The following is a 10,340-nucleotide window of genomic DNA, read 5'->3' on the forward strand; positions in this document are numbered from 1 at the left end:
TCAGTGTATCAATTCATCATCGAGCAAAGAGAATATGTACCAGTATTGTCCATAACGGGAGAGGGGAAATACTCACAAGCATCATTTGAACACACAAAAGGACCGAGGCAGCATCTGTTCTTATCATTTGAGCACACAAAAGGACTAAGACAACATATTTGTTCTTATCATTTGAACACATAAAAGGACCATAAACAGCATTTGTTCTTATCATTTAAACACACAAAAGGACCGGACAGCATATCTATTCTTATCATTTGAACACACAAAAGGACCACAAACAATATCTATTCTTATCATTTGAACACACAAAAGGAGTAGGATCGAAAGTGGTGACTAGAGGGGGGTGAATAGATGCCTCAATAATTTCTTATGAAATAGATGGTCTTCTCCTAGTTTTAATCACCCAACGTATCTCAAACCTTGAGTGGAAGCAAAATACTCAGAGAGGCAAAGCAAGATGGAAAATTTCAAGGCAATACGACTCCACGAATGGAATATGAACCATAGGTTCCATTCAAAACCATTCTATGTATCTTTGTGCCAAAAAGCTCGCAACTTTGAAGATGGACGAAACAGAAACAAGATCACCGAGCAAGTAAACTCTCCAAGATGATGGTCTAACTACTTCCCAAGATGTTCAAATTTCAGCTCAAAAATAAAAACAAAAATCAAAAAACAAAACACCAAGAACTTGCAAACTTGTAAGGGAACCAACAGAAGGAAACTAGAAGGAGGGGAATTCAAGCATATGCAAAAACTTAAACTTCATTACTCAAAGATGTCGACCCTATTTTAGCGGATTACAAAGATTATCTCTCAAAACTCTCATATATTACCTAGGTTAAGTACTCATATCCCTATCCTTTAACACCCTAACACAAAGCTCTCATATGAATGGCTCAAGGGGGTAGCTTCCCAACCAGCCATACCCCTCTATTTATAGTCTAAGAAACTTGAACCCCAAGATTCCTTGGCTATTCCTAAAATACCCCTCTCTTGTAGTACATTCCTACCTACCACCAGGGGTATTTTGGTCCATTTTCTCCTCCATCCATCGGATGACCGTAGCGCCTTCACTACTTATCTTCTCCTCGACGGAAGCTTCGCGATGGTATCAAGAGCACTCCATCCTCTTGCGGTCTTGTGGCCAAACCGGGAAACCGACTCGCACGCTTCTTAAGGGGTGACTCACAGCTTCTTGCTTTGATCTCAAGCAATTCTTCCGATGTTGACACGTATTCTCCATCTTGTGATCTTGATCGCTGGCAAGTCTCTCCCACTCATAAACCCTCGGGCCGCCTTATCACTTGCACCAGCATCCCCTTTACTTGACTTTATCAACACGTCGCCTTCATCAACCTTCATCTCTTGCCTTGCTTGATCTCCACGTGTACCGCTAGGATCATCCTCAACTCCATCCTGTCTCCATGATCGTCCGACACTAAGCACCCCGCTTAGCCTCGATCACCTGCCGTCGACCGCCAAGTTACATCCATCACCTGCACACTATGAGACAGGTAAACATGCATCTCCAGAACTATATAACATCATCACATATTAGTCCAAATCGAAATCAAGTTGGAAAATATCAGACGTAACAAAAATGAAAAATCGGATGGTTTGGTGTTCACACCAGTGCAACACCGGACCATCCTGTGAGTATAACTCCACTGGAACCTGATTTGCATTCCTCTCTGGGAAAATTAGTCCGACGATCATAATATCCCAATACCGGACAATCCTGCGAACACATCAACATTTTCCTCAGAACTGAAAAACTCCCGCGATACTGTCCGGTGTTCATACGCCCATCACCAGACCATCCAATGAGTACATTATCACTGGAACTTAGTTTTTTAACCTCTCTAGAAATCTTTGTCCAGTAAAGCCTCTGGTGATCACCCGTGCACACACCGAACCATCCGGTGAGGCTATCGCACCAGACTTTAACATTTGCACCCTTCTCTGAAAAAATTAGTCTGGTGCGCACTCTCACCCACACTAGACCTTCCGGTGAATGAATTTTTCTCTACCTCTGCACTGAAAAGCTCTGATGCTCACATCTACCAAACACCGGACTATCTGGTGAGGTAAAAAACCCTCACACCGAACTATCCAGTGAGTGTCGTAAGCTCCCTGCACCGAGACAACGATATAAACTCTAACTCTTTTCAACTTTGGTTCGACAAAATTCAACATTGTAGCATATAACCATGTATATGCTAACCAATTAAAGCCATACAAACGTCAATCCCTTATCACACAAGATAAATCAAGGCATATCTCAACTTAGTTTCCCAATTTCCTCCTTGATGAGTGCATTGACAACATCACAAAGAACAAAAGAAGGTTTGGAGATCGCACAAGAAGCTCATCCAGGTGACCAAAAACTCGAGAAGGATTAAGAACATGTCACTTGGCATAAGAAGATTGCAAATGCTCGAAGAGAAGAAGAGACTAGCCAAAAAACAAATAAAAACACAAAAATGCAAAAGATACTCTCCCTATGCTCTCCCTTGATGAGTGCACATGTTACATTTTCTCCCCCTTTGAGACTTGCTTTCATGATTTCTCCCCCTTTGACAATGCTAACATCAAGGATAAAATAGTATACAATGCATGAATATACAATCCTAATGAGCTTTCACAAGTATACCACAAATCATTTGCAAGAGCTAGAATTTTCAAAGCATTGCGAAACGGAAAAGGTGGAGCTCACAATTGTATAGAGGCTCAAAAAGAGACAGTGACATAAGGACATAAAGCTTTACAAGATAAATCTAAAGAATTGGTTGGTGCATTGAGGTTCATATAGCCAAATCATATTCAAAGTGACCATCACATAAATATCCACTCGTGTCAAGGCAATACAAGCATGAAGAACTAGCCAATTTCAACCTCAAACTAGGCAAACAAGAGTTCGGGACATAGGGCTTTGCAAACGCTCACATATGAAACTAAGACTTAGATTGATCAAGTGGTTAAAAAGAATTAACATTTAGGCACATTTCTCTCTCTTTTTCAATTTATCCTCAACTTATCTCTTATTCAAGCAAAGTGTCGCGTGACTGCGTATGATAAACACCTTGAGGCTTCAAGACAACCATATTGGATCACATTTTAGCACAAGAGACTTGATTTTTCATGATTATTCAATTTGCACAAAATATCAAGATGGTCACAAGATCAAGTTAAGTAGTGTCTTTGCGACACAAGGAACACATGTTCCTCTAAGAAACTATTATGAGCTAAACATTTAACAAAAACAGAAACATAGTGCAATGTTTCCCAATCTATTGTCTTAAACCAAGAAGTCCTAGAGCAAGATATTCATCAAATTAGTATTAACACAAGCATTGACTAATCCTAAGCAAATACGAATATGGTGATCAAGAAAGTAGCATTTCATAGCCTACATGATTCATGAAATTGCCAAATTTCATCTTAGAGAAAGCTAGCTTGCTCGAGATGTTTCATGTCAAAGCATTAAGAAAAGTCTAAGATTAAAAGATTGCTCTGCACAACTACTCAACTTAGTCCAAATTCAAGTCTAGCATAAGAAAATGCTAAAAACATACAATTCAAAGCTCAATTACTATGATTATCTTACATAATGAGATGCAATGCAAATACTCAAAAGTAAGATAGAGTATTTAAAAGAGTAACTACCCCTCACACAATGCCATAGGGATGACACATTCCAAGCTCTCCTCTCAAATAGGAAATTCTGGTTGCATCTAGAGGCTTGTTAAAAATATCAGCTAGCTGGTGTTGGGTATTAATGTAGCTCAACTCAATATCTCCCTTCTCATTGTGGTCTCTAAGAAAGTGGAATCTCATATCTATATGTTTGGTTCTTGAATATTGAACTAGATAGGTTGTTGGCTAAGCTGATAGCACTAGTGTTGTCACACAAAAGTGGTATAGTTTTGAAATCCAACCGAAAATCTCTCAAGGTAGCAACCATCCGCAAAATCTGTGAGCAACAACTAGCAGCAGCTACATATTCATCTTCAGCAGTAGATTATGCAACGCTAGACTGTTTGGGAGAAGACCAATACACAAGAGAAGTACCCACGAAATGATAGGTACCAGAGGTATTCTTCTTATCAATTCTACAATCAGCAAAATCCGCATTTGAAAAACCTCGAAGAGAGAGAGAGAAGAAGTGGCAGAATACAAAAGACTATACTCCAAGGTGTGCTTGAGGTACATGAGTATGCGTTTCATCGCTTTGCGGTGAGACGTCCTTAGTGAAGCTTGAAAGCGCCCACACAAACAAATGGCGAAGTGAATATCCAGTCTTGTCGCCGTCAGGTACAGGAGGGAGCCAACCATGCTCTTGTACTCTCGCTGGTCCACCTCCTCTCCATCTTCATCCGGATAAAGCATTATCGAGGTAGCCATTGGTGTGGCCAAGGGCTTCACATCACTCATGTCAAACTTCTTCAGTAAATACTGAGTGTACTTCATCTGGTGGATGAATGTACCTTGTTTGCATTGCTTGATTTGTAGTCCGAGAAAGAAGTTGAGCTCACCCATCATCAATATCTCAAAGTCCCTGCTCATAGTTTTTGCAAACTTGGCCACAAGAGCATGAGAAGAACCACTAAAGATGATATCATCCATGTAAATCTGAACAAGTAGAAATCATTGCCATGCCTAAGAGAGAACAAAGTTTTATCTACAGACTCTATCTCATACCAATGCTCTAGCAATAAAAATTTAAGCCTATCATACAAAGTCCTAGGAGCTTGCTTAAGCCCATACAAAGTCTTCCTAAGCTTATACACTGTATGAGGGTATTTGGGGTACTCAAAACCTGGGGGTTGTTTGGTATAGACATCTTCTTCTATGAAACTATTTAAGAAAGCACTTTTAACATCCATTTGGTACAACTTAAAACCATGCTATGCCACAAATGAAAGAAGAATCATAATAGCTTTTAGCCTAGCTACTGGTATAAAGGTCTCTCCAAAGCCTATCCCCTCTACCTGAGTGAAACCCTGAGCTACTAGTCTAGCCTTGTTTCTAACTATAGACCCATCCTCCCCCTGTTTGTTTTTGAAAACCCATTTGGTGCCTATGGAGTGAGCATTTGGGGGTGGCTCTACTAGGATCCAAACTTGGTTTCTCTCAAAGTTTTCAAACTCCTCATGCATGTCATTGACCCAACTCGAATAAGATAAAGTATGTCCAATATTATAAGGCTCAAAAAAAGCAACAAATGCAGAATCAGTGAAATGAGTATGAGAAATAGATTTAGACCTCGTTACCCTCTCACCAAGGTCACTGATCATTAGTTGTGGGGGATGTCGTCATCGAATGTGTTGAGGGGCTTCGTGCTACGAGATGACCTCCCCCTCAAACACTACTAGTGCAGGCTCGACAGCAGCTGAAGTGGAAGTAGATGCTACAGGACCCTCCGCCAATATCGATGAGGCAGGAACCAACGCGAGAGCGAGTGTAGTAGTAGGAAGTAGTGAATCATCCTTGTAATCCCCGAAAGTTGGAAGGTCGCTGTCTACAAAAATACTTTCGTTCATCTTCTGATCTCTTGCACACTTAAAGATAGGGCTAGCACAAGGGGTTGATTCATCAAAGGTCAAATCACAGGACTCCATGATGGGTGGGAGGCAGCTACCATCTTACCATGCTGACAGGGAGTACAAATAAGATTCTTCTCAAATATGAGCTTGGGCAATCCTCGGATCAAGCCTAGGGTACTCAAACGAGTAAGCAAATCAAATTTCATGTGACCTAGTCTCCTATGCTACATCCAATGCTCAGAAAAAGGTTGAGCAATCAAACAATGAGAAGAAGCAAGATACTCAGAAAAATTAGCTCAAAAAACTCTCCCAACTCTGGAAATCTTGAAAATCAAAGCGTTAGAAGAATCAAGAACTCGAGAAGTATCACGTTTGAAACGCACTTCCAAATCCTTATCTAGTAATTGAGATACAGAGAGAAGATTGTATCCCATATGCTCCATCAAAGCAATATCCTTGAGATTAAAACTCTCATACACCCTTATCATACCTTTGTCTTTCACACTTCCTTTCCAATCATCCCCGAAAGTGATGTACTCGTGCCACTTCATCGGGGTGAGGCTGGAGAACCATGATGCATCTTTAGTCATATGGTGTGAACAACCGGAGTCAATGAGCCACTTCTTCTCCAGGCCTCCGCCTGCCACCTACCTATGAGAAGAGTAGTAAGTGGATGACTCAATACTGGGGTTAGTCATAAACTTCTTGAGAATCCAGTACTGAGTCATCCGTCTTGAGGTAGTAAAGGTATGTGCATGCAAACTAATCCTAGCACTAGCACGTTGGGGGCGAGTACCACGTTGAGGAGAGCGTGGTCTGCCAAAACATTGTGACTCAAAGCCTCTTACACGTGAACCAAAACTATATGAGTAATGGTAGGTCCCATGCTGGGCGACACCTATAGAAAGAGACTGAAAAGCGCTACGGACTCGTGAGTGGAAGCGAGGAAAATGCTCATGTATACCAACAGAGGGGCGGTACATGTCTCGAGTGCTCCACTCCCACTCACGCCGCTCATCTCTCCTACGACGAAAGCAAAAATCAACCAAGTGACCCTCTCTCTAGCAGTAGGTGCAGTGGTAGCGTCTCTCGAGAACTCGACTGCCAGTCACTCGGGGCTCTCTCACATGTTCTCTCATCTTGGGCTATGGAGCTCTCTTGGGTTGTAATACGGGCTTCTTCTTTGTGGGTTGTTGAATGGGTTTCTTGATGGTTTATGGTGTGGTATTGGTTTTGGACTTGTCAGCTTCTAGAGTAGTAGTGGTGAATACAGTCTTACTCTCCCCATTATAAGCCACCCTCTCAAAATCCAACCCAAGAGCCAAACCCGCCTTATCGACACACATCTTGGTCTTGGCCAAGATCAAGTTCATTTTGCCTTTGCTCTCTGAGCATTTCTCTACTAGAGAAAGGAAATACTCATTCTCGACCAAAAGCTTTTGAATTTGACCTCTAACCCAGCTGAGTTTGTCCTGAAAGATAATGTAGGTGGAACAATTTAGCTGCACATCCTTTGAACTCCCAGCACTCTCCAATCTAGATTCCAACTCCTTAATGTGCTTGACTTTCATTTCAACATCCTTTGCAAGTAAATGGCAATTCTTGCAAGCACATAAAAGAGTGAACCTAGACTCCTCCTCAAGAGACTTTTTCTCAGCAATCTCAAGTCGATTGGCAACTTGAGCATACAAAGCCTGAAGCTCGGCAAGTTCTGTCATAACCACCAAACAACTCTCACACCCCCTCATTATCATGCCTAGACCAAGGTAATGCAAGCTCAGAAGAAACAGACTCATACTTAGGTCTAAACTCCTTTAACTCACACATAGTTTTCTTAAGTAACCTATCTTGACTAACGAGAGCATCATTCAAGGCATCGACTTAAATGGAAAGTTGGTCGTAGGAAGGTAATACCTTGGAGGGATCAAGCTCGGAGTCGTTGTTGTTGTTAACGCCCGCCATGAAGCAGAGACATGTGAGGTTCTTGGCTTTCTTCTTGCTCTTCATTTACGGTTCATCCTCCTCCGAGCTCTCATCCTCTATTGAAGAGGTGTCGATGTCACTGAGAGCTATCACGAACGCCCTAGAAGCCACCTTGGCTGCCTTCTTGGCCATTTTGTTGTGGTTCTTCTTGAAGATGGGCTTCTTATTTTTCTTCTTGTGCTTGTCGTAGTCACGATCGCAGTCTTCCTTCTTCTTGAATTTGGAGCAGTCTGCCTTAAAGTAGGTAGTGTCACCACACTAAAAGAAGGCACAAGAACTACCCCTCCTCCGGTCTCAACAGTTATTGTAGAAGCGGGTGAATTTATTCACGATTAGTACAATATCCTCATCATCAGCACATCTACATGCTCCTCTATGATAGAGACCAAGAAAGACAAAGCAAAACCACTAGATAAAGAATTAGCACAAGAAACACCAACTCCAAACTGGTTGCCACCGCTAGGTCTGAAAACTAACGCCATGTTTTGAGACAAGGGGTTTCTGAGACCACTTCGAGCTGCCTTGGCTATCTCGATTGACTTGAGCTTGCTGAAGAGTTCATCACAATTTAACGTATCGTAACTTGATGACTCTTCAATGCTCGAGATCTTCACTTTCCATATGCTATGATCTAGAGCATAGAGAAGCTTGATCGCTCTCTCAGAATAGGGTAAAACACCAATTGATCAAAGATTGCTAACAATTCCATCAAAGCAAGCAAACGTGGCATCCAAAGACTCTCTGGGACCTTGCACAAACATTTGATATCCTTGGTTATATGTGCTTTGGCGTCTGGCCTTAATCTAATTAGTACCTCCATCAAAGACACTCAGAGTAGTCCAGATCTCTCAGGCAGTATGGAGGTGTTGAACCCTATCAAACTCATTCCAACTCATTCTTATGAACAAAATATTTCTAGCCTTGTTGTTAGCCTCATACTATTCGATTTGAACCTGAGTCATACGAGCAGCAAGGATCTCATAGTTGGAATCAACTACCTCCCAAATTACACTTCTTTGGCTTTAGAGATAAGCCTCCATGCGCATCTTCCAATAAAAAAATCACGGCCATCAAACAACAGAATCTTCCCACTCCTCTCTATGTAGCCTATAAATCACAAAGCCGATTAAGGTCAACAAGTGATCAAACTAGCTCTGATACCAATTGTATTACCAAAAGTGGTGACTAGAGGGGGTGAATACTCAACATTTTTTTGCGAAATAGATGACCTTGTCCTATTTTTAATCACCGAACGCACTCAAACCTTGAGCGAAAACAAAATACTCAGAGAGACAAAGCAAGATGGAAAGTTTCAAGAAAATATGACTCCACGGATAGAATATGATTCATAGGTTCCATTCAAAACCATATCTTTGTGCCCAAAAGTTCGAAACTTTGAAGATGGATGAAACAGAGACAAGATCACCGAGCAAGTAAACTCTCCAAGATGATGGTCTGGATGCAAGGAAATTCAAGACCCTATCACATATGCATGTGTATGTAAATTCTACACCTCTAGCATCAAGAAAACAACTTCCCAAGATGTTAAAATTTCAGCTCAAAAAGAAAAAGAAAATCAACAACAAAACACCAAAAACTTGCAAACTTGCAAGGAACCAATAGAAGGATACTAGAAGGAGAGGGATTCAAGCATATGCAAAAACTTAAACTTCATTACTCAAATATGTCGTCCCTATGTTAGACGAATTACAAAGATTTACCTCTCAAAACTCTCACATATTACATAGGCTAAGCACTCCTCTTCCTCTCCTCTAACACCTTAACACAAAGCTCTCATATGGATGGCTTAAGGGATAGCTTCCCAACCAGCAATACCCCTCTATTTATAGATTAGGAATATTGACCCCAAGTTTTTTTGGCTATTCCTAAAATACCCCTCTCTTGTAGTACATTCCTACCTACACTACTACAAAAGCTATTTTTCAAGACCCTTAGAATAATTTTCTACAGGCAGTTTATTTGAAAAACCGTCTGAACAATAGGCGAGGGCCTCCTGCAGTTACGGACCGCCTGTGAAAATATATTTTCACAGGCGGTTCCTTATGTGAACCTCCTGTGATAATAGATTATTATCACAGGCGGTTCACATAAGGAACTGCATGCAAAAATGGCCATTTCCACAGGCGGTTGGTTATGTGAACCGCCTCTGAAAATGTCCGTCCATTAAAAAATTCATAACTTTTATATATGAAGTCGGATGAGGAAAACATCTATACGAAAATTGTGGCTCTCGATGAGATCTACAACTTTGTAGTTGAAAGTTTTTTTTATTTGAAGTCATTTAGATATCTAAATAATCATTTTAAATTTCAAATAATTATTTAGGCATCTAAATGACCTCAAATGAAAAACTTTTCAACTACAAAGTTGTAGATCTCATCAAGGGCTACAATTTTCATATAAACTTTATCCTCATCCGACCTCATATGAAAAGTTATGAATTTTTAAAGATAAGCTGTCACACATTTTTACTGGCGGTTCCTTAAGTGGACCGCGTGTAAAAATGACCACAACCTGTGAAAATGAGTGACAGCTTATTTTCAAAAATTCATAACTTTTTCATACGAAGTTGGATGAGGATAAAGTTTATATGGAAATTGTAGCCCTCGACAAGATCTACAACTTTGTAGTTGAAAAGTTTTTCATTTGAGGTCATTTAGATGCACAAATAATCATTTAAAGTTTCAGATTGTAGATATCAAAAGAATTACATATGCTCAATGTTCACTTGTCGTTCTCTGGTGTGATGGTGGGGAGGGATCGCGCGACCCGACAGGTTTCGAG

Source organism: Phragmites australis, chromosome 16 (genome assembly GCF_958298935.1).
Source record: "Phragmites australis chromosome 16, lpPhrAust1.1, whole genome shotgun sequence".
In the NCBI taxonomy this organism is placed as follows: Eukaryota; Viridiplantae; Streptophyta; class Magnoliopsida; order Poales; family Poaceae; genus Phragmites; species Phragmites australis.